This window comes from Botryllus schlosseri, chromosome 15 (assembly GCF_051294905.1).
Source record: "Botryllus schlosseri isolate E-star chromosome 15, Bs_hap1, whole genome shotgun sequence".
In the NCBI taxonomy this organism is placed as follows: Eukaryota; Metazoa; Chordata; class Ascidiacea; order Stolidobranchia; family Styelidae; genus Botryllus; species Botryllus schlosseri.
In genome coordinates this window covers 5981266-6005279 of record NC_137250.1, presented here as the reverse complement: position 1 = coordinate 6005279, position 24014 = coordinate 5981266, and the positions used below count along the sequence as shown (strand labels likewise).

Below are 24014 nucleotides of genomic sequence, written 5' to 3'. Positions count from 1 at the left end.
TCAGTGGGTCACAACCAGGGGGACGCGTCGCCCTTGGGGTCATGAAAGCATCTGAAGGGGATCGTGAAGCTGAGCTTAACTAGAAATTGTTTTCGCGCTTCGAGTCAAGCGCCGAGTCATATCTCTAGACGAAATGAACAATTTTGGTTCAAAGAGTCACTTCTTATTGGCAAGGTATCCGCACTTGTGTGCTGGTGACTCCAATATAGAAGTAAATGTCTCTCCACTTTCCGACACCTTTATAGATTTTTAATTTCCTGTGGTGCCAATAACGTGCGAATTCCTGATATCGAAAAAGAGTATAGCTCTCAATTCTTGGTACGGTGCAGATGCGGCGGTGTGCCTTGTCCAGAGTCATGCAATCGACGAGAGAAGCCGCGTAAACCGGTTTATGATCATCAAAGCATCGCCTTCACTCAATAATCGGAAGACACTGTGGATAAATCCATGACACCAAACTCCGACTGAGATAACTTTACGTAAACAACGATTTTGTTTGTGATATACCACTATATTTGGTTATTTTAATAAATCGTCCGACTTGGATGGATGTGATGCTGGCATGACATGAATAGCATTTTCCGCGTGGCATGAACACGGATGTACAATAGAAACTTGTAATATTATATGCCCTAAAATTTTCTAAGGGATTACTTCCATCAGCCCTACAGGCAATTCAGATCACCCACTTGGCCCAGAGAGCATAATACATTAAATGTAGAACATCCAAGTACATTATCAATATAGTTGACATAATTAATACCTCGACTTGAAAAATTTTCACGCTTCGATATTATATATCGACTTTTCAATTAAATAAAAAGGGCAATAGAAAACAGGAAACAAAAGAACACCAAGAGAAACAGTTTTGTGCTCGTGTTAAGCGCATACAGCGTGGGCGGTCGTGGTCGTCTTCGAGCGACAGTCCGCGTTGCGCTAAATCGGTCTCCATTGTCTAGCGCAGGGGTAGCCAACCAGGTGCCCGCGGGCCCCAGGTAGCCCGCGAGGACTAGATGAGTAGCCCGCGAGCCCGTTCTCAAAATAGGTGGAATAGCAGCATTTACCAATATTTGTCAGATTATTACCAGTGATCTTTAAAATATATTGATTGATTGATTCAGCTATTCTTGTTTAAAATGCACTACGAACATGTAACTTACATTTATGAACACTTAAAAAATATCCTCAATTTCAATTAGAGATATATAGATGTATGTGATAGAATCACCAGAAATTGAAGATACGGCGCATTGCCTGTATACAGCAGAGATGAGCGGATTTGAAATTTCTATGTCCTAATCCAATCCAAATCCGAACCTTCAAATCCAAATCCTAATCCTAATCCATAACTTTTTCATATTCAAGTCCATGTCCAATCCTAATCCGATTCCAACTGGAAATTCAGTAAAAATACTAATTTATGCAACAGAGGGATTCGAGAATTTTATTTCACAACTAACGATTCACTTGATTCAAGATAACTTAGTAACCATAAGTACATTAATAACTGATCTGAATAAAGTTTGTCGCCATTCGCCACACGACATTTCAATCTCCCAGAAAATTGGTCAATCCAATCCAAATCCTAATCCGTTCTGAAAAAAATGTCTAATCCAAATCCAATCCAAATCCGACAAAATTTCACAAATCCTGTTTTTTCAAAACCTAATCCTAATCCATGCTCATCTCTGGTATACAGGCGACATGACGGAATGCCATTCACGGTCTTCTTGAAAGGGCGGGGGGTTCCGTTATGATAGCTCGACGTCCAGGACAATGCCAAAGTAGTAAACAATATTACTATTCGGAGTTAGATGGCCGTGAAGTAATAGCAGATTTTTAATATCTGTATACCAATTATACGTATTGCATCTTTTGACACAGCTTGTTTTTGTAGCACTCAACGCAGTTTAGTAGGCTATACCAGTGGTTCTCAACCGTTTTACCATCGCGGACCAGTAAAATTTCGAAACATATTTGGCGGACCGGTGAATCTTAAAAAATTGAAATCAACCCCAAATGTAATGTATCCAGCCGTTCTTCTGCAAGTATGGTACTAGAGCAGGGGTGGCCAACCTTTTTGCTATTCACCGCCGCATTTCGATTACTTATGCGGCCTACGGCCGCATTCCAGGACATAGTCGCAATGAAATAGCTGGACACCATACCCCTGTTAAACTGTGCAGTGTGCATGTCCAAGTCCATGCCCATTTCTGGTGAACCCTGGACTAATCTACTTTTTTATATGGTCTTAATAGTTTACGTGAAATTGGAAATGGTATATTGCTATAGAGTAGTGTGGAGGGGATCGACAAATTCTCCGGTCCTGCTTCGACCCTGTTTTTTAAAGCTTTGGTTCGACCCCGGTCCGACTCTCAGGCCTGATTCTTGAAATGATCGGTATCAGGTCCGAAAAACTCCAATAATAATTATCTACTCACAGGATGATATTGAATATTGATTGAAACAATGGAAACAGGACATTAAAAACTCATCAAAGATCAAATACATGCCTTAATTCAGTGATTCTCAACTTTTTTTTTAGATACGCCCCCCTTTATGATAGTGAAAAATATCGCGCCCCCCTTATCGTCATATCACAAAATCCAACAGGGATGCTAGCAACCCAAACAGATTTTTTGATGGCACGGAAGGTTATCACTGTTGATGAGACTCATGAGAGAATTGAAAATATGAAATTTGGTCTATATATAAAGAGAAACGCGTGAATTGGAGGTAAATCGCGCAGTGCACGGAATATTTTTTCAGTTGACCGCTTCTTCGCGCCCCCTTCAGCTGCTGTCACGCCCCCCGGGTTGAAAACCACTGCCTTAATTGAAGTAATCATGCCAACTTCGATATATCATGTGGTTATTTCCACGAACGTTTCACTTTAACTATTGATTCGAGGGTAGATAAGGGCAAGGCTGTCATATTTTTGTGGAAAGTACGGATCCGGCTGTGTACAGGCTCCGGCCAAAATGATGAAATACGGCGGGATATCCGATCCGGCTCGGGTTTATACCCCGCCCTACTATAGAGATTCAGTATTCGTACCCTTGAATATTAACATCCAATCGCGATTATGCTGGATTTTCGATCGAAATTCAGTTCTCCTCATTTTTATGACAAGATGCTATTCTCCACGTTTCCGTGAAATTAAAGGTACCATGCAATGTTTCTTTTACAGAGCCTGAAATAATATCCCACCAAGATGAAATTGACCTGCATGGCATTGGTAATCATGTCGATGGCGCTTGCTGAAGTCCGAGCTATTATTTTCTGCGAGGGGGACTGGCACTGCCCGCCCGACTTCTTCTGCGATTGGAGGCATGATAGATGCGTACCGGCAACACAGTAGAAGCGTAAGTAAATTATATGCAATTGAACATGCTTCGTTGATGCAATTTTAAATACTTGTAGATGTAGAGCGCTTCATGGTACTGTTTCTAAGGAACATCATCAAACATTTTGTAACACATACCAAGGTCTTGATAATTCTGTCAAATTATATAAATACTGCGTACCCCGTACAAATGTGTTCGCGTTTTCTATGTATAACAACTTTTAGTCTTTCTGACATTTCATAATGTATAATTAACAGATCTACGAGACGATGAAGTATCAAAGTCTAAAGGCAAAGGGAATGAATTTAGCGATTGCATTTTGTCGATAAAATAAAACTATCGTCGGTTACGTTGTAATATGTATAATGATACCCGTTCAAGTGTAATCTTCGTCGCTAGAGAGAGAATAAATAAAACGTAGTAGTGAGGGAGATGTAGGCCATACATTACATAGCTTACATATACGGATGTTCCTATTTCAAACGGACGGAAATTACTGTACTTCGATATTTACGATAAGTAGTGTTCTTATCCTGGAAAGTGCGACTGTCGTATAGCGAGTGAATGTGACATTTCCAAACCATTCTGAGGGGTTCTGGTGTTCTGACGCTATTAATATTTAGATATACTTTGAATCAGTGCAAAATATCATTCGGTTATAACGAGTTATTACAAATTCTGAGATGTTTATGAGGAATTCTCCTATTTCCAACCAACGTCATCAAATGAAATTATAAGTGTTCTTTCTAGAACAAAAAACTATAAAACTCAAGATAATGATCAACTGCCTGTCAGTATTGACAAACAGATAGTAGGCTATTACACCTGGCAGATATCATTGCAAAGTTATATTCAATTTCACACATTCTTCAGGCATATTTCCTGCTTGCATGGGAGATTGCACGTATTTAAATGCTGTGATAAAACCAGGGCTTTGGAGCAGCCGTAAATTTAAACTGCTCCAGCTCCGGCTCCGGAGCTCTCTCCTATCATACATAAGCTCCGGCTCCAGCTCCGGAGCCGCATTATAACCACTGCTCCGGCTCCAGCTCCGGCTCTGAAATTATCGAATGGTCCTGTCTATATCAGGGGTGGCCCGCAAATGTGGCCCGCGAGAAGGGTTTGCGTGGCCCGCGAGGTAATGTCCTATTATATTGTCAAAAATGAATTGCTCAGATTGTGAACTTGCAATGCCAACCAAAAATTACAATTCTGGCTGCGACACTTGGGATGTTGATGACTAAAATATCAGTTCCGACGCATTGGCAGATCCAGCGTCCAGTCACATTTTCAATAAATCGTCGTACATTACAATAAACTAAAATAGTAGCGAAATTTTTCTTCACGCTTCGCGTGTTTAATTGTGACAGGATTTCTTGCTTGGCAGCCTACCCCGATTGAGTCTAACCGTATTCGCAATTACGGAAGAAAGTTTTTTCGCGTTTACGCTCGCATAAAATCGTCGACGATGAAATGTAGGCACAAATGAATGTCGCATATTATCGGAGACCTTCGATATCGATGTGTCCAGACTCCAGACGCCGAATAGTCGTGTCCTTGCAAACTGAGCCTAGCGGGTGGTGTACAATAGATAGACCCTCAATACTCACCTAGTTTATTTATAAACTTAGAAAATTTTACCCGCTTGACGTGGCTAGTGGACCGCGCACTCGTTCGTAAAATGCATGTGCCCATTTAGCCGAAAAGGTTGGCCATTCCTGTTATATATAGATTATACTCAGGGCCGTAACAGCACTTCGTCAGGCCCCCCCCCCAAAACTTTGGTCTTGGGCCCCCCATAGGGTTATAGGCCGAACTTCTAGGGGGCTTCGCCCCCCAGACCCCCCTTCATCGACACCCTATTTACCGCTATTTATCATATTGTTGGGAGTTTGTTTAGTGAATGGCCTTTTGGCGCCTAAGCGCGCGAAGCGCGGAAAATTTCTAGAATTCATGATTGAATCGGTCAGTATGATCGGGAATTGCATATATATTGTAATCAATTTTTATCTTCTCTCTGCTCACGTAATCAGATTTGCCGGTAGAGCTGAGTGAGGTGTGTTTGAAAGGTAGGACGACTCAATAACAATAACATCAATAACATCTTCGGGCGTATACCCATTGGCAGGAACGAAACAGTGCCTCCTCAGGCCCCCAAAAACGTGGGTCTTGGGCTCCCATAGGGTGTAAAACGACCCCCCCCCCATAACGTTGTTCGCGTTTGTCACGAAATCATCTGTACTTTATTGTGAGGCAGCGCCAAGCGCGAAAATTTTCGATAATTTATGATAAAATCGGTCAATCAGATCGGCGATTGCATATATATTATGCTATCAATTTATTGTCCTCGCTACTCACGTAATTAGATTCACCGGTAGAGCCGAGTGAAGTGTCTTGAAAACGGGAGGGCCCGTAAATAATAATTAAACATATTCGGCGGGCGGACTCGTTGATATGACTTCGTTACATGCTATTTCGTGACTTCCAGTCTGCTATAACAAAAAATATAGAATCGCCCAAACGTGAGCTTCTAAACCAGGGGTCACCAACCTGGTGCCCGCTGGCACCAGGTAGCCCGCGAGGACCAGATGAGTGGCCCGCGAGCCTGTTCTAAAAATAGATCGAATAGCAGCATTTGCCAATACTCGTCAGATTATCACACTATAACATGCTGTGACTTAGAAATGACAATACATATTTATAAACACTTAAAATGATGATATCAAATATCCCCAATTACAATTAGTAATATACCAACATGTAGTAGAACAACAAGATATCGAAGACGTAGAATAGGCGATATGACGGCATGCCATCCACGGTCTTCTTGAAAGGGTGGGGGGTTCCGTTATGGTAGCTCGACGTCATGGACAATGCCAAAGTAGTAAACAACATTACTATCCGGTAGCAAGTGGCGGTGACGTACTAGCAGATGCAGTATGCCCAATGTGTATTGCAACTTTTGACACAGCTTGTCTACACTCAACGCAATTTATAGTACCATGTTTCTAACTTTCTGTATTCGATGCTGCTGTCAGGTATAAGGAAATCTGTCATGTCTGGATGCTGAACAGTTAGAGATTAAAATTGTACAACTGCAAAATCACCTCTACCTCAAAGCCCACAAGGCTGCAGCAAACTTTTGGAGCCTTGTTGACACGGAAAAGTACAGTGGTGAATGCGCAGCAGCTATGAAGGTTGCAAGCGTGTTTGGTTCAACTTATCGTTGTGAATCAGCCTTTGCGGACACGACATTCATCAAATAACAAACACAGAACACGCCTCACTAATGCACATCTGGAACACTCACTCAGAGTTGCAGTGTAAGTTACATACCAGAGAACAGCGCACTAGTTGATAGCATGCAATGCCAGGCCTCCCACTGACTGGTTTAGAAACAGATAACACGATGTCCACTATAACGTGTGACGAAATTTATTTTAAAATCTGAGCTTACAGTTGTTATATAATTTATATAATTTATATAAACTTTGTGCGAAGTAATTCGTGATTTCCTAAAAAGTCTTACTGGCTAGCTGGTTGAAATGAGATGTTTTGATTTAAAAGAATCTCTTAGAAGTCTTACCGCTATGCGATACCTGCCCAATGCTATATGAATATCAAAGCGGAAATTGTGTCTGACACGGGTAAACGGTGGGAGTAAATCGGTGCCCGTCGCTTCAATCAGTACCCGAAAGTAGCCCTTGGTTGCAAAAAGGTTGGTGACCCCTGTTCTAAACTAAGAGACGCACACGATTTCAAATTGGTATTTCTTCACTGACATAAAATGTTTACCAGCGGGATGGTATTTGTCTTGTGAGGTTCAGATTGCAAAGACAGCAACATTCGGCGCCAGTCATTTAGGCGCCTATGGACAATTAAGCCTATATATGTATTTTGTATATATAACGAAGTCTTCGGTCAGCATAAAGGCATAGACCTTTTCGGTCAAGCTTTTCTCGCTGCCGATCGTTCTGGCACACTTCTTGGAGTAGCGTCTTATATGGCCAAAAACTTGATTGTATGTCTTGGTAGGTCGTGGCGCGGTAATGGCACAATACCCAATAATAAAGACAAATGACTACTTGAATTCGCGCCCAGCGCGAAAAAATTTTGAAAAAATTGCCTAAATTTTCAAAAAATACTCTATGATTTATGCTAATTCACGAAATAATTTTGGGCCCCCTTCGAGCTCGCCCCCCCTCCCCAATTGGGGGGTTTGGGGTGCGGCAGTTACGGTGCTGATTATACTAATCTACTAATGGGTTAGTTATCTATATAGTAATCTAGAGTCCGTCAGCCGTCAGTAACATCCGATGTAGCAACAAAGACATATAGGTGCCGCCGTGCCGGCTTGTGACTTCATACTGAATACTTGTCAATTGTCGACAACATCATAGTTGCACTAGAACGCAATTTACTCCATGCTATTCCTGTGCACAGAATTAAAATTCAGGCCTGGTGTTCAATTATGATAAATCAGCAGATGTGGTTGTTGCATATTTAATAGCATCTTATGAAATAGGTCGGAGCCGGAGCTACTCCTCAAATAACGGGCTCCAGCTCCGGCTCCGGCTCCGGCTCCGGCTCCGGCTAAATTTTATGTAGAGCTCCGGCTCCGGCTCCAGCTCCGGTGAAAATGCACGGCTCCGGGGCTCCGGCTCCGGGCTCCGGCTCCGGCTCCAAAGCCCTGGATAAAACCAATTCATGCAACTGTAGACCCATTCTTGCAATATCAACGTTTACAACTCTGAGATTGCCTCTGCTGACAATGCTAGCCTTATGGAGGCGAAATCACTCTGGCCCACCGGCCACAAGGGGCACTAAAGCGGTGAGAATCGTCCATTTCGATGAGGACTTGCGAGGGAATATAAGCTTACGCCTTACCGATCTAGGCCAGACCGGACAATGTCTTCGGCGTCTGAGTATTGCTATACATGGATACCGCAGAGTGCTAAACGGGTTTCTATACTTGATACCGATATTACCTCATTAACAAGTTATACAGCAATAGCCAACACCCTAATTGCACGGATTTGCTTATTATAATACAGTAAACATATGAAGTCCTAATTGACCCGTACGCCTGCTAGATTTTAACATCGGAAAACGATATCACTCTCACTGATTGGTTAACAGCATCATTCGATGACTACATGCATATGTATTCACAAAATGGAAAGCTGGATATTTCGTGCAAGCTTTTGTAACAAGGCAAGTAAAATTTGAGATTGTCAAGGTGCATGCAGTTATACAAACTTCGTGTGGAATTTGGCGGTTAAGAATGGTTCAATGTAGACTCCTAAATCTCTCGAAGATGCCGTATTTGCACTGCAGAAAGTATTGGATGCGAATTTTGTGAGAAACTGAAGATCGATCAGAGTCATATCGTATCACGGAAAGAGCCATATATGCCATATACGGCTCGCAAGCCATACGTTCCTGACCCCTGAATCATAGTAACGCCGCTTGAATTATTATTACTATGACCATATTTTCCGAGCCATCCCGGCGGAACATGTCATATGAAATACAAGATTAGCCAATACCATAGCCATGTCCCGTTGGCGAAAAGCAATACTCGTGCATATCCTTGAGCATATTCGCGCGATTCTCAATATTTTGGCGTGAGTTCGGTCTCGTAAGTGCATTATTCCATGGGTAACCTACGGTACGGTCATGAATGTGGAAATATAGGTTATACTTTCGCATGATGTGGTCTGGTGATCGTTTTGTTTAATGGTATGTATAACGCAGAGCGAATGTTTGTAGTTGTATAATTAACTCCACAAGGTTGCGTTTACAATTCGCTGCGTGTTTAATCCTTTGACGGACCGGGGTAACCACGCCGTACGGCCTTGTTGGCTGACGTACCACGACCTGTCTATTTCACACGTATTCGATGAATCACACTGACGAATATATTTTGTTTCTGTCTCCACGACTTGTAACTTTATTGAATCACGTACGCCGTACGGCAATGCCAATCGACTTCCGAATTAGTGAACAATCATGAATAGAATGAATGAATCACCGTCTCTCATAGCCACGAGAGAGTACATGCCCAAAAATGTTATCTACGTTCACACGACAAAATATACGACTCACAAAGGTCTTATCGGGTCTCGGTTCAGGGAATTACGTGAGGTTTACCAACTCCTTATTGAATATTATTATTCAATATACTTCAATATACTTCGTTAAAGTATGCCATCGTCTTAAACGATCTTGGGGATTTAAAGCTACTAGCTATAGTAGCTATACGTGGACTAAGGTACTGTATGTACCACTGACTTGATTTCCTCACCGCAACATAATACAAATATTAAACATTGACGTATTTTTGTTACAGTGCGAGAATAAATTTCATTAACCAAGTTTCATACGTTGTATGAGCTGAAATATTGTCATAGCGGAAGTGTTTTATTCACAAATATCCAACTAAGGAATGTGACGTAAATGAAGCATTAGGTTGATTCTGCACTTACATCTGTTGCTTCTGCACCTATACCTGTTGCGTGCCATTGGGCGTTACTATGAAGAGAAGCTTTTGAAATTGATCCGTGTGCGGATTGAAAGCTTTTTTCTACAGCACGACCCCGTCGCATGTGTCATGCAAGCAGGATAATAACGGATATTATTCAATGTGATTGATTACACTGTAAGCTCCTTCGTCTGGTGAATGCAGTGTGATTTCCTAACTGTAATCAAAGGCATTTGCTACTGCTCGACTCCGTGGCATGGAGCAAAGCATATCGACAAACATCATTGATTACAATCATTTGCTTAGGGTGATTGGTGCAAGGTTGTAACTAGGGCTGAAAAAAATCGAGTACCTGAGTGATTCGATTCTGAATCACGTATTATGTTTCGAGTCGAGTCGAGTATTCGAGTATCACTCATTATGACGTCACAACAAATTGTAATGTGTCAAAGGTCACATATGTACGTGTAGGTTTTATGCCACCACAAAGAATATAATGCCTGTTATCCATCACATCAAATATACTTTGGTATTTCTCCGACCCTACCGATTTCATTGCCTTTCGTGACAATGCTGTGGGAGGATCATGACTTCGGAAATGTTTTTCCAGTAACGGTCATAGCGTTGTACTATGTGTTTCGTATGTTGCAATACGACCAATCAAGGTTTCAAGGCTTCCATAGTGGAAAGTAGTATCAAAAACATAATTCTCGTTGATAAAATAACGAAAAATCGTATATTGCTACTCGACTCGAATAATTAAAATAATTAGTCGATTCAGATTCGAGTACTCGAATCATTGTGCCAAGCACTAGTTGTAACCAATGAGTCACAATGTCTCGAGTCACCAGTCAATTCTACTTTTCTAGTTTTGACTCGAGTTAAGTCGAATCATCTTCAATTCAGCATCAAGTCAAGTCCGAGTCCGAGTAAGGAATCAACGGTTCGAGTTAGAGTGTTGAGACTCGAGTCTGAGTCCAAGTCATTGTTCACTTTGTTCATTTTCGAGTTGAATCTTGTTCCACTCGTGTCTTTACGACTCTGGTTGCGTTGGATAGATCATCACTCCATTAAATATGCCGAGCCTGAAGTGTGGAACGGTATTTCGCCGTTATCCGACAGTTGTTAGCATGTATAGTGTCCACATTCAAGTCGAAATGCAAGCAATTTCTATTGAATAGGCGCTATAGTATGTTGACAAGTTTACCTGACCACGTCCTGACATATCAGTCGCGTTTTGTGTCACATGCCACCTCATTTTGTCGATTTTCTCTAACATTATCGTCTCTTACTTTACATTCCGTGTGCAACTGTGCAGTAGGGTTGTTCAAAAAAAACTTTTTTTTCCAAATCTCACTCGCCTAATGACTAAATCGTCAGGTTGTCCAAGAAAACGATGCACACCAAATTTGACTCAATTCCAACCAGTAACGGCCGTGCAATCTTGAATTGAAATTTTTAAATTATTATTAAAAATAAAAAAATAAAAATTCTCAAATTTTTCTGTCAACCCCATGAAATTGTTGAGCTGTCTTCAAAGACGATGCAAAACAAATTTGAGTCAATTCCGACTTATCGAAGCGGAGTGATGCGAGTTTTTCGTTGATAATTCTCAGATTATCCTTGATCCGGGGATTATCAACGAAAAACTCGAATAACTCCCCTTCTATAAGTCGGAATTGACTCAAATTTGTTTTGCATCGTCTTTGAAGACAGCTCAACAATTTCATGGGGTTGACAGAAAAATTTGAGAATTTTTTATTTTTAATAATAATTTAAAAATTTCAATTCAAGATTGCACGGCCGTTACTGGTTGGAATTGACTCAAATTTGGTGTGCATCGTTTTCTTGGACAACCTGACGATTTAGTCATTAGGCGAGTGAGATTTGGAAAAAAAAGTTTTTTTTGAACAACCCTACTGTGCAGTGTACATGCCTCCTCATACCATCGGCTAGGCCCAGGTAGGTGTCTCATTTCAAAGCCTACACAAAGTCTTTCCGACACCTTACTCTCTTTCCATGATGGCCCTATCGCAATCTTGTCGTATTATGAAATGATGAAATTTTCAATAAACTGATACTGATATTGAAGGCCTCGCATTCATAATATAGTGATTTTTCTCACTTTACAAAGTTTCTGGCCCTATTTTACAAACACCAGTACTGATGGAATAAATACCAATAATGTGGTAGCTTACCATTCTTCGAAGTTCCGACGAAATGCTTGTCTTGGTCTCCCGATTCTCGAGTCCTATGACTTGGTCGAGTCATGCGAAATGACTCGAGTACAAATAGAGCCAATACATAAATTGCTTCAATGCGAGAATGGGTCGAGTCCCCAAAAACACGACTTGAGTGGGACTCGAGTCGAGTGATGACTGGATTCATTGCAACCCTGGATTGATGACACTCAGAATGTTCCGAGTACAGCCCGACCGATATTGGATTTTTGAGCCGATACCGATAAAACCGATATCCAGTACCTTTACCGTTAACCCCGATATACTCGGCCGATATTTAAAATATATGGAATTTAGCTCAAGGCGATTATTCATTACCACTGAGTATTTATTTGAACAACTTTACAGCCATTGCTATGCTTGAACACGAAATGAATGATTTGGGAGCAATAAAAGTATATTAATAGCAGCAGTCCAGCAGTTACAGATTACAGTTCACGAAGCATAATTTCCGGGGACGTTTTCCATGGAACTTCTGTGGTCTTCATAAATGGTGTTATAGTACTCAACACAGTGAACAGTCTTTCGCTTGGTACCATAGTTTTGGTTCCACCACTGCAGGGGATATTTCTTTTCTTTCCTTCAATTGTTTCACGAAATATTGATATGCTTCTGCAAGGGCACCTGGAGCCTTCAGGACGTCATTAACAAATAGCTGATGAGAATGGGCAAAACATCTCAAATTGTCCACGTCTGCTCCACCTATCCCCTCGACCATGACCAGCATTTCAACAATCAATTAATCAATCTTTCACGCTCTTTTGTCAGAATTGGCCCATGTCATCATTGAATCAAAAATATTCTTATGAATTTTTGGCTCCACTCCACTCTGGCAATTGCCCCTAGGGGTCCGGAAGCATTTTCAGGTGACCCGCTGAATCACTAAATTTAGAAAATCGTTGATAATCTAATTGGTATTTTTCAATCGAAGAAATCACGAAACAGTTTCGCTTGATTACAAGTGAAACTCTAGGACTCACATCCACAGAATGGCCGTTTGAGATGAAATATCCTACTGTGCAAAACTAATTTTAATTGCAAAATTGCCAATAGACTACCGATACTAACATTTTGCTGTTCGGAGAAGTTTTGGTTGGGATTGTGGAAAAATGAAAGTTGTACAAGTAAGATCAATTACGATGATTTAGAAATGTTTACAGAAATCCATTTTCTCCTGTGATGTACATAACACCGATTCCATGTTAAATTCAAAATCAGTTGCTCGATAAAAATGACCAGGCTGGACATTATATGTTCATTAAAAAATCTGTTTCTTGATTTTGGTGCCATATTTGTTGCGATCACACCCAAATGTGTCGTCTAAAGTGTCACGCGTTATTATCGCATTCACTAACACATATCCTCGTGAAAATGGATTGGAGGCACTCGTTGATATCAAATCGAAAGCGCGACCATGTATTTAAAGAAATGAAGCTTTAGGATTCATTTGAAATATTAAAAGACGTCCCAATTTCTACCTAAATAGTAAGATGTTATTAAAGGTCATTTTTTGCTGGTTATCGGTAGCCTACAGTTGATGTTTGCACAAGAAAGATGACGATTTTACGATAATTGACTTAAATTTGAACTAAAAGGTGAGAGTGTCCACGGAAGTCAGTGACGGTCCAAAAGCGGTCCACGAAGAAAATAAGTGTGAGAACCACTGGTCCTTGTCAGACAACGTTTATGGAAATTGGTTGGCGATAAGGAGCCCAATCCTATAACATTTGTATTGGAAAAAATGGTTCAGTCAAAGCTTCGACAAATTGATTCGGATATATAGAATCCCAAATTTCATTGAATTCACAAGCTCACATACACATCCATCAGAAATAATGCAGCCGATTCTCTGTTAATGGTGGGTTGATGAACTGAACAATAATGATGTACAGTGAACATAATTGGTATCAATTCAATGCTCTAACGTTGCCAGAAAGGCGTTGCGTTGCGTTGCTCTAACGTTGCCAAAATCAACATTACAACGCAACCGACAGTAAAACTCGTGTCGACTGTATTTTACCATTTAATGTTTCGGAAGTTCCTTACGAGTAGGGGAGACCGGGGACAACTGTAACAGTTTTTGTGTTTTCGAACATTACGTGTTTTTCTCGTTTTATTTCCAAACTTTTATATAAAGAAGTCGACGACTCCATAGTTGATATAAAAACTTAAATGGAATTCAATTAATAATCAATCGTGGAAATTTTTGGTCGCGACAATCGTCGCTCAAATGTTACAATCGCCCCGTACCCCGGGGCAATTGTAACGCCCATGCGGGGCAATTGTAACAGTGTTATTTAAAACTAAAAACAAACGAAATGAACAACAATAACTGGAACACAAATTGTACTATATTGAATTAAAGTGAAAAAAGGAATTTTGAACGCTTACAAGCTACGTATTTCAAGACGCTACGTTAACAGGGGGGTCGGCGATGAGGAACTCAGATAAATCTCCGACACGTAGAAACATCTCAGAGCCGAGACTAGAACCAGCAACAATTGCTTGCATAATGACGGCCGCCAACACACGCTAATTTAGGTATGTGTAGACCAGGGGTGGGCAAACTTTTGAGCTCGCGGATCGCATTCAACATCTGAATCCATTCGCGGGCCGCATCATATAAAATTGGGATCATAAACCAAAACGCAATATTGCTGGTATTTGATTATAGTGAGGACATGCAGATAATATATATACTGATATGAAACAAACCAAACATTGCTATGATGATTTCGTACAGAAACAGAAACAATGGCGGAATTTCATAGGCTGGTCGACCTCAATAACCAATTTGTCAAAACTATAGAGATGAAAGTCTGTTGTCCCGATTCTTAGAACAGAATTTAAATTTAAATATGTGAGTACACTGAGCAGTGATCTGTTAATAGATTTATCAATTCCGCTTTGGGTTCAGTTTTAGGACACACAATGATGCTGACAGAATCATAACCATGTTAGCTTCAAACACGCTTCTACTATATGTGTAGATTTCGCACCCCCTTATAGCATCCTGGTTGCGTTTCGTGATATGACGATAGCAAACCTAACGGATAGTTTGGTGGCATGGGAGCTTACCACTATTGATGAGAGAATTTTATATGAAATTCATACTAAATACAGAGCAATAATCATTATTTGGAAGTAAATCGCGCGAAGCGCGAAAAAAATTCAGTTAGGCTCAGCTTCGCGACCCCCTTCAGATGCTTTCATGACCCCAAGGGGCACGCGTTCCCAGGTTGAGACTCACTGCCTTAGAATTATCATGGTGAGATATACTAAGAAAAAGTTTAATCAAGTCCCTGCATTAATTCGATTTTTAGTACGCATTTAATCCATATTTTCAATGAGTTCCTTTAGACCAGGGGTCGGCAACCTTTTGCTAGTCGCGGGCCAAATTTCAGGTGCACAACATTTTGGCGGGCCGGACCGGAATTTTTCTTAATACAGTAGTTAACCGTCACGTCGGTATATTACCCTACAATGCTGCAATCTCAATCATACAAATCACAAAAAGAGCAAAACACATGTATTTACACTTCAACAACGCAGGATAATTGTGACACTTGGCGCAGCTTGCTTTGCGATAGGTTTTCAACTTCTGGCAACAAGTCAGATAAAGCTAGAATCAGGCCATATTCAGAATGTGCGTTGGGATACGTGATCTTAGCTTGCTATTCGTGAATTTCATTGTTGAAAACTATTGTTCACATGCGCACGTGCTACCAAAAGTCGATGCTATTTCTTTTGCATTGTTGGTCAAGCTGGGATGAAGACCCATTTCAAGAACGTACTCTTTGTCAAAGTCAATCAGCGATATGCTCTTTGTATGAAATTTTTCATTCAATTCAACTGCATGGCCATTCAAATGGGCCCATTTGAAATTTTCTGGCAATGGTATTGGCGCCCACATTAACCGGAGTACTGGGTAGTCAGAATTTATTTTGTACAGAACGAATGTCGGAAAAGCGGATGGAAATTCAATAATTAAATTTGGTATATAACAGTTACAAATGTATAGTGCTGATACTAGGTTTACTCTCCTCCAGTATAGGAAAGTGAGCTTATTTAGTTGTTTCTTCATGAAGTTGCAAATTCAATTTGTTTAGATGTGACGTTAGTTGAAGTGCTCTATGTTTCGTTGTTCTTGTGTTTGAAATATACGTGACAAAGCAATGCTTATTGGGTAGGCCTATCTTTGCTATTGCTTTTGGGTCTGCATTCATTACAGTGGAACATATTGACTCAAAGGCTTTTCGCGTGCGCCTTGTCAGGAGTTAGCGACACAAGAAGAGGTTACTGAAATATAGACATACGAAAACCAAATTGGCAAATTATGACGTAACAATGCAATAATAAAAAGGATCGCTAACAGCTGTACCGGTACTCCGGTAGTCATAACAAAGTGACAAGAGAAAATCAAATCATACAAAACACAGACAATTAGCGGTATTTTATTTAATATTTTAGGCCTACTCTTTGTGCTTGTTATTGTGCCGTTAACTCTTTGATGGGGGCACACGGGGGATCTTTGAGGTGATGGATTCTGCTGTGGTGAATGTGGTTCTGAGAGCAATATTCAAGTTCAGTACCGCCAGTAACATTTGAGGTATCTCTGCGTTTCTCTGAGAGCTATCAGGGTGATTAACATTTAAAAAGTGGTATTCTGCGACTCACGCAGCAGCCTGATTCTAAAATCGGAATACGACGAACCCGGACCAATACGGGGCTCGTTCACTTTCGGACCAAAAACCCTTTTTTCTCCGTAACGCTGTACTGAGTTTGGTCCGAAAGTGAGCGAGCCCCGTAGGTGCGTGAATTACATGTTCCGGAATCATCATCCGTAAGTGGAAGAAAACATTATAAATTTTTACATTTTTCGAAGCAGTGCTGCACTGCAGATTGGAACTCATTACGAAATGGCGGGCCGTATTCTTGTGGTAACTAATTATTTCGTCGCGGGCCGGACGATTTCGCTTAGCGGGCCGGATCCGGCCCGCGGGACGTAGGTTGCCGACCCTTGCTTTAGACTCTCGCGGGCTGCACAGAACGGTACACTGTAAAAAATAAACATGGATTTTATCATGGAAATGACATGACTTCCTCTTTCTCATGATAATTCCATGAAAACACCGACATGGTTTTAAAATCTCATGTTGACATGACAAAAACTTCCATGATGGGACATGATGGGAGCCATGTCTATGGTCATCAAGTAAGAGTATCACGTTGAGCTTTAGTGATATCATCATAATTATCATCATCATCGTCACTGAGAGAGAGGAAGAGAGAGAGAGAGAGAGGGAGAGACAGAGAGGAGCGAGAGAGAGAGAGAGAAAGAGAGGAGGGAGAGAAGGAAAGAGAGGAGATAGAGATAGAGAATAGAGCAGAAAGAATAGTGGGGGAGAGAAAGAAGGGAATGAGAGCATATAGAAAGGGGAGGGGGAGGGAAGGGGAGGGGGAGGGAAGGGGAGGAGAGAGATAGGGGAGAGAGAGTGAGGGAGAGATAGAGAATAGAGCAGAAAGAAGAGAGGGGGAGAAAGAAGGGAAAGGGAGCATAGAGAAAGGAGAGCGAGAGAGAGAGAGAGAGAGGGGGGAGGGAGAGGGGAGGAGAGAGATAAGGGGAGAGAGAGAGAGAGGGGGGAGGGAGAGGGGAGGAGAGAGATAAGGGGAGAGAGACAGATATCAGACTTATTCTCGTTTCCACCTTTGAGATGCTTTGACGATTGAGATGCGATAACCATGCTATCCCTGAATGCTGAACGTTGAGCCAGATAGCCAAGGATACTAGTTTTTTAGTCTTTCGTCTGACATGGCCGGGAATTGATCATATGACCTACCGATCAAGAAGCAGGACGCTTCACCATTTCACTATATCGCTATTTTAGCTGAGTGACAAGTAAGCATCGTTACATCCTCACAGGATATATTGCAATACACAAACATCGTGATTCGTACATAGCTACATCATCGCACGCAAACATAGCCGTTCGGTTACGGAGCCATAATGACTCCGGATTATCTGGTTACAAAACCAGTCATGCGTACAGTATAGCCGTAGCGTTCAATTCAAAAGGATTGCAAAAAAGAGGAAGTTTGATGTAGTTGGTCATTTCATAGGTTGTCTTTGTCTTAAGTTGCAAAGTTTATGGCTTGTTGCTGTATTAAGTCGTGGATTGGATGGTAAGTATTGATGTATTTATTGTTCCTGTCGTCGTTGTAATATAGCCGCCGAATCTGCAATGCGTCACTGGGTATAGTCGAACCTGAAGCAACTTAGTCGTATTCAGTCAGATACCGGCATATAGCGGGAACTGCCAAACGGCTGCAAATAGTGATCAAAGTTTACTGCGTATCCATTTGTATGTAGTTGTAGACCATGTGGTAGTTGGTAATGCGTTAGTAGTCCTAGACGTTTCACAAGCTTCCTTGCTTTTATTTTGTACCGTACTGGGCATTGTTAAAGTGAAGTATTTATCCAATTGGAGGAATATTCATCCTGAGGTGATTGAAAAAACTTCAGCTTTAAAAAATATGGGATATCATGCTATACTCAAGCCGGGGCTGATGCACGATGCAACGTAACTCGTAGAAATGCAAGGCCAAGGATATAGGAGCATGTGCATTTTCCGCCCGCATATCTATTGCCATGGTGCACACTATAGCCCATGACGACAATATCATACAAATGATCGTATGACCGAAGCATCACATGACTCATGTTTCCGACTGTTAATCACAGGCCTTATGGGTATTCTTTCCGGTGATCTTCCCGCTATCTCAGCGAAACGATCCACCGAATATTAGCCTTTTGGGATTACGTCAATTTTCATTCTTCAAATCTAAAACATGTTGCTTACCGATAACTATATTATACACCCGCCTTTAAACCAATTAAACTGTAGCCTGGTATATAATGACAACAACCAAGGCTTCATCTTGCGATTATTCACTTTATTAATTCTCAGGCCGTTTTCTACTAGGTGAATATCACCTTATTTCATTCCTCCACTCTTAATAATACTCCGGGGATTGATTCTTTACACAAAATAACTTCTGGATTCGGTGATTGCCAAAAATGATATCCTAATCGTCGCAACACTTGAGGTTGTGCGCTCACCACCTTCTGTCGATGTCTATCTTTAATCTCAGCACGCCTATTTGTGAAATGTATATAGCGGCGATTCATTGATTTTAATTCGCCCTGTATTATGGACTCAAAATTTTCTTGTTTAGTTATGTGGAATAAAGTGTCGTTACCTTTATATTCATCATATTTAGGCGTCTGTCCAAGAGTATGCCCATGTGCCCCTGCCACCCCCGTCTCGTTTAAAATTGCACGTCTGCAATTTAATAACACCTTTTTCAATTCGTCAATCGGAAAATTGATGTCGAGACTTTTAAGCAATATTAATTGAACTTGTTTCCATGGGTGGTAGCCATTTTGCACATGTTTACAAGACTCATGCCTACAATGTTGTAGTACCCGTCGACATATTTTTTCTGCAATTTTTTTTGAACTCACTTCACCCCCAGTTGTATCGCCGCCTTGATTATCAGCGACCACTGTCCACACGCCTGGGTCTTGGTCATCCGCCGCGAGCTGCATCCAATAAGATCGAGACAGACCATCCGATGTGAACACTTCATCTGTTTTCAAATTAATAACTCGTTTTATCTGAAAACCGGACAAATAACTCAACCACCGTTGTAATAACAGGTCGGGGCTAGGATGCTTTGCCCGGCTGGTCATCCTCTGAAGTAGTCCATATACTCCAGCGTTATCTGTGATTATTGTAAAAGGAGTACATCGTAAAATAGTTTGCCATTTTTCAACCGAATCACGAAGTGCCTTCAATTCTTTAGTACAAGCGTTATACGCCCGCGAGGTAGAAGTGACCCACTTATGGCTATAATACGCAAGAGGATACACCGTGTCGAAAGGGTGTGTAGCTCCCAGTTCTGTTTGGAACATTACTGCCCCAAACCCAACGTCTGAAGCATCAGTTTCCACGAACAATGGCAATTTGGGATCAAAATGAAACAGAATCTGAGGATCATCAAGACTACGCTGAATTATTTTAAAATCTTCTAAAAGTTGCCTTGTCCAAAATACGGGCGTTAATTTTGCCCTCGTCGCAGGCACATTCCCCGTGAGCGAATCAAAGTTCGCTAGTTTTACGCTTAGTTTTGGTACATGATCAGAAATATACCGTATAGATCCTATCCACCCACGCAATTCGTAAATATTTCTTGGGGGCGCCATAGTTTTCAGCGCAAACAAGCGTTGAGGTTGGACTTCAATATTGCGGCCGGTTATTGTAGAACCCAGCAGTTCGATTTTTCGTTTACCAAAATAACACTTATGTATACTGACTGTCAATTTCATTAGTGCAAGTTGCTCGAATACAATTTTAAGAAGAATTAAATGATCATTCACATTTTTTGTACATAAAAAGATATCGTCAATATAAGCCTCAATTGGGTTTGAAAGTAACTCGTCCCCTCTACCTTGGGACACCATATAAGCCTTATATTTTTTAAGAACTGGTTGTATAACCCCCTCTAAAATATTAATAGTAAATAAGGCCCCGCTAAATATTAGCCCCATGGGTAATTTCCGATATCTTATACAATGCCCTTTTACCGCAATACCCAAGAAATGTCTTGATTCTTCGGCCACGTCAATATGGAAATAAGCCTTTTGTAAATCGATCAATGACAGGACTTCGCAACCTTGAGCCAATTGCTTCATATCGCTTACTAGAGGCATGGTCATTTCCATTATTCGGATTCTCGAATTTAACGGTTGCAAATTTTGCACTACACGCCATTTTTGGGTCCAACCCCCAGATTTCATTTGGGCGCTGTTCACCTTTTGCGGAACCACAAATATAGGCAACATCCAATCCGCAAACCCAACTTCTGCAATACCAAGATGCAAAAATTTTTCAATTGCTTCTTCCAAAGCAGTCGATTGTTCTTTACCCCTTAAATTATAAGGCGAAGACACAAAGGGAGTAGTCGACTCATCTTTAAGTTCTATTTTACATGGATACCTCATGGCTTGTGTTCCCTGCAGATGCCCGACAAGATCTTCCAATTCTGTGGCAAACGGTTCGTACACCGCTCTCCATGTTTTTTCGTCTATAATAGTATTGGCGTCGTCATTAAGATCGGGCTGTTGGAATGGCGCTTTTGACAGCAATACGGATTGCTTACGAAGCTCTTCCAATTCCAATCCAACCTCTATATCCGATTCATTTTGCAACACATATTCCGTTATTGGACCATCGAATACTTTTCGCGGGAGATATTTTGGCCTTTTATTTGTCGTTAGAAACGAGGCAAATAACTCTCCACTATGAGATTTTTGATGCTTCGGTACGCTGACGTCAACATCCACATCGGGGCCTATTGGATTGAAAAGATCTTGCGCCCTAAAACTTTTCAACCCGTCGCACTCACATTTTACACCGAATGTGACCAAATTCCGTGCCTGCATTTCACCACTGTTTTCAGCGCATATCCTAACGGCGCTGTCACTATTAAATTGGCACGGGTGCGACTTTCCAATTTCTAACGACCTAACATTCGAAACAGCTTCGCGATTGCTGTTTTTCACGTTATTTCTTTGTTTGGCCAAAGTTTTTATTTCCCGCCCTTCGCCATCATATCTTATTACGGCATGTGTCGACAATGAACACGGAACACCTATTTCGGACTGAGCCAGCTCGTGACTTGCAATTGACGGGCTTTTTAACACCGCATCAATTGAAGGCAGCGATATAACCTTGTCTATCCAATGATATCCGATAATATTTAACGGGACATTGCCACACGCAAAAGGAATTGAAACCCCATCAATTTCTATATATATTAATGACTCAACCTGTGACGACCCACCTATACCTTGTAAATTCATACGCAATGAATACCGATTTCGCCAATTATAGGGATAAACCAGTTTCGCCGTTGACGACATCATCAAATTTGGCACGCTTCCTGTGTCTGCTAAAAAATTTACATTAGTGTTCATATCGACTAGGTACATCAATTCCCCCCCAAAAAGCTTTGCGAAATTACATTCATCAGAATCTTTGATTTCCCCAAACATACTAAATAACGGCAATGACAAATTATTTATTATTCTCGCAGTTCTATGTGGTAATAGTTCGTCTGCACACTGGTTCACAAAATGAGCCAGTGTAGCTAACCGTTTTTTGACAAATTCACCCCAGTTAACAATTCTGAATCCGACCAATGAGGAAAGGGCCGTTGCTGACCATTTGGACGACAAACCACAGGATTAGCACTAACCATTGGCGCCTCAATATTTGGCGGAACAAAAATTGGTCTATGTTGCCAATTTAGTGGATCACGTCGTTTTGGGCGCTCGTCAAAATACAATTCGCATACCCGCGCTCTCTCTTGCAAACTGGGGGACCCCTGATCAGCGAAATATTGGTTTAAATCTTGGATTGTCATTAGCTTTCTGCGCTCCGGATTTTCACCTCGGAGGAAAGATTCCCACTTAAGTTTTACTTCTTCAAACAATGGGCTTGGAAGGGGTTTCGAGCGAGGGCGGACAATCCATTCACCCTCCTCATCTTTAGTAAGTACTAGTTTGTTAATCCAGAGGATTACTTTGCATAAACACTGGCTGACAGAATGCCCTATACTTTTACATAGGTAGCACACCATTAACTTCTGGCCATTAGAAGGATGCGTATACAATCCAAGCTTTTCAAAGACGTTTGGGTTCTCAAGAAAATTATACGATGTACCTTGTTCTTGAGCTATTCTTCTCGCTTCATAACTGTTCGCTGGAGTGGAATCTCTATTGTCGATAGGCACATCGGTCCTACCTCTCAAGGTTGGCTGATTCCGATTCAGCTGAAAACGATTCTTCTTTACTTGTCGTTCAGGATTCCGCCGTGTGGGTTCCACCGTGTAAGCGACCCCAGCTCCCTGATACAGCGTTTGACTTCTCACGTCTTCCGAGCTCCTAGTAGGGCAGCACGGCATATCTCTCGGAGTTTGACAATTATATATCGTCACTGGCGTGGGCGTGGCTACCGGATAAGACACGGAATTCGGTGTATTAACGGCTGTCGGTATTTGCCTATGCACTGGATAAGATGCCGGAATTGCGTACGGTTTTATCGCGGCTTGACGATCCATTTTCTCACTATTCCAAAATTCCTGCAACAATTTGGCGATTTTTTGCCATGACAAAAATTCGTAGCCCTGTAGCAGGGTTCTCAGGGTTGGGGGCAATAATGACCTCAAATTTCGAAAGAGTCTAATACCATCTGGGTCGCCCATTACTATCTGATCGAGGGGCAGGTCCATCTTTCTGAGAACTCGATGAATTTCCAATATGGGTGTCTTTGTCCAATTGAATGACTCGGCAAATTCACGAATCAACGCATCCTTATTACACGTCTCAATTGGGTTGGCCAATGACAATATTTCCAAAGCGTCTTGCCACTTTGGATTGTCCACGCTAAGTATATCTGCCAATTGCTCCGCCTCATCCGATCTCTTTGCCATGATTAACTTATGCTGTATAGCGTTGGCCAAGATTCGGTCCGCTATCGTATCGCCATCGCCGTGTGGGACACACCTAAGTATATCCTCGATAAATCGCAACAGCGGCATACTTCCGGGCGATTTCATGATGGCTAATATTTCTTGCATCGTCATGGGCTTCGTATTTGGTACATCAACATGACTCTGACCCGAATCGCTACTATGGTCATCCAAGTCAATAAGATCAGACCCTGCGTCATCGTCCTCATTATCACCCTCGTCCCCCTTATCATCATCGTACCAGGTAACTCTGGTTCTTTTCCCTGGCCGGGGCACCACAATCCGCCCTTGGCGTTGTGTGTTTTGTGGGGTGAATAACGGCTTCGCAATTAAACGTGAACGTTGCGA

At 41.5% G+C, this 24014-nt stretch overlaps 1 long non-coding RNA gene across 1 annotated transcript; it reads left to right on the top strand.

The window, feature by feature from the left end:
• Positions 1 to 3189: 3189 nt before the first annotated feature.
• LOC145456669 (uncharacterized) lies at positions 3190 to 3704 on the top strand. The gene is made up of 2 exons (XR_013920679.1): positions 3190 to 3365; positions 3605 to 3704. It is a non-coding gene; the product is annotated as an uncharacterized LOC145456669 (long non-coding RNA).
• Positions 3705 to 24014: the final 20310 nt, after the last annotated feature.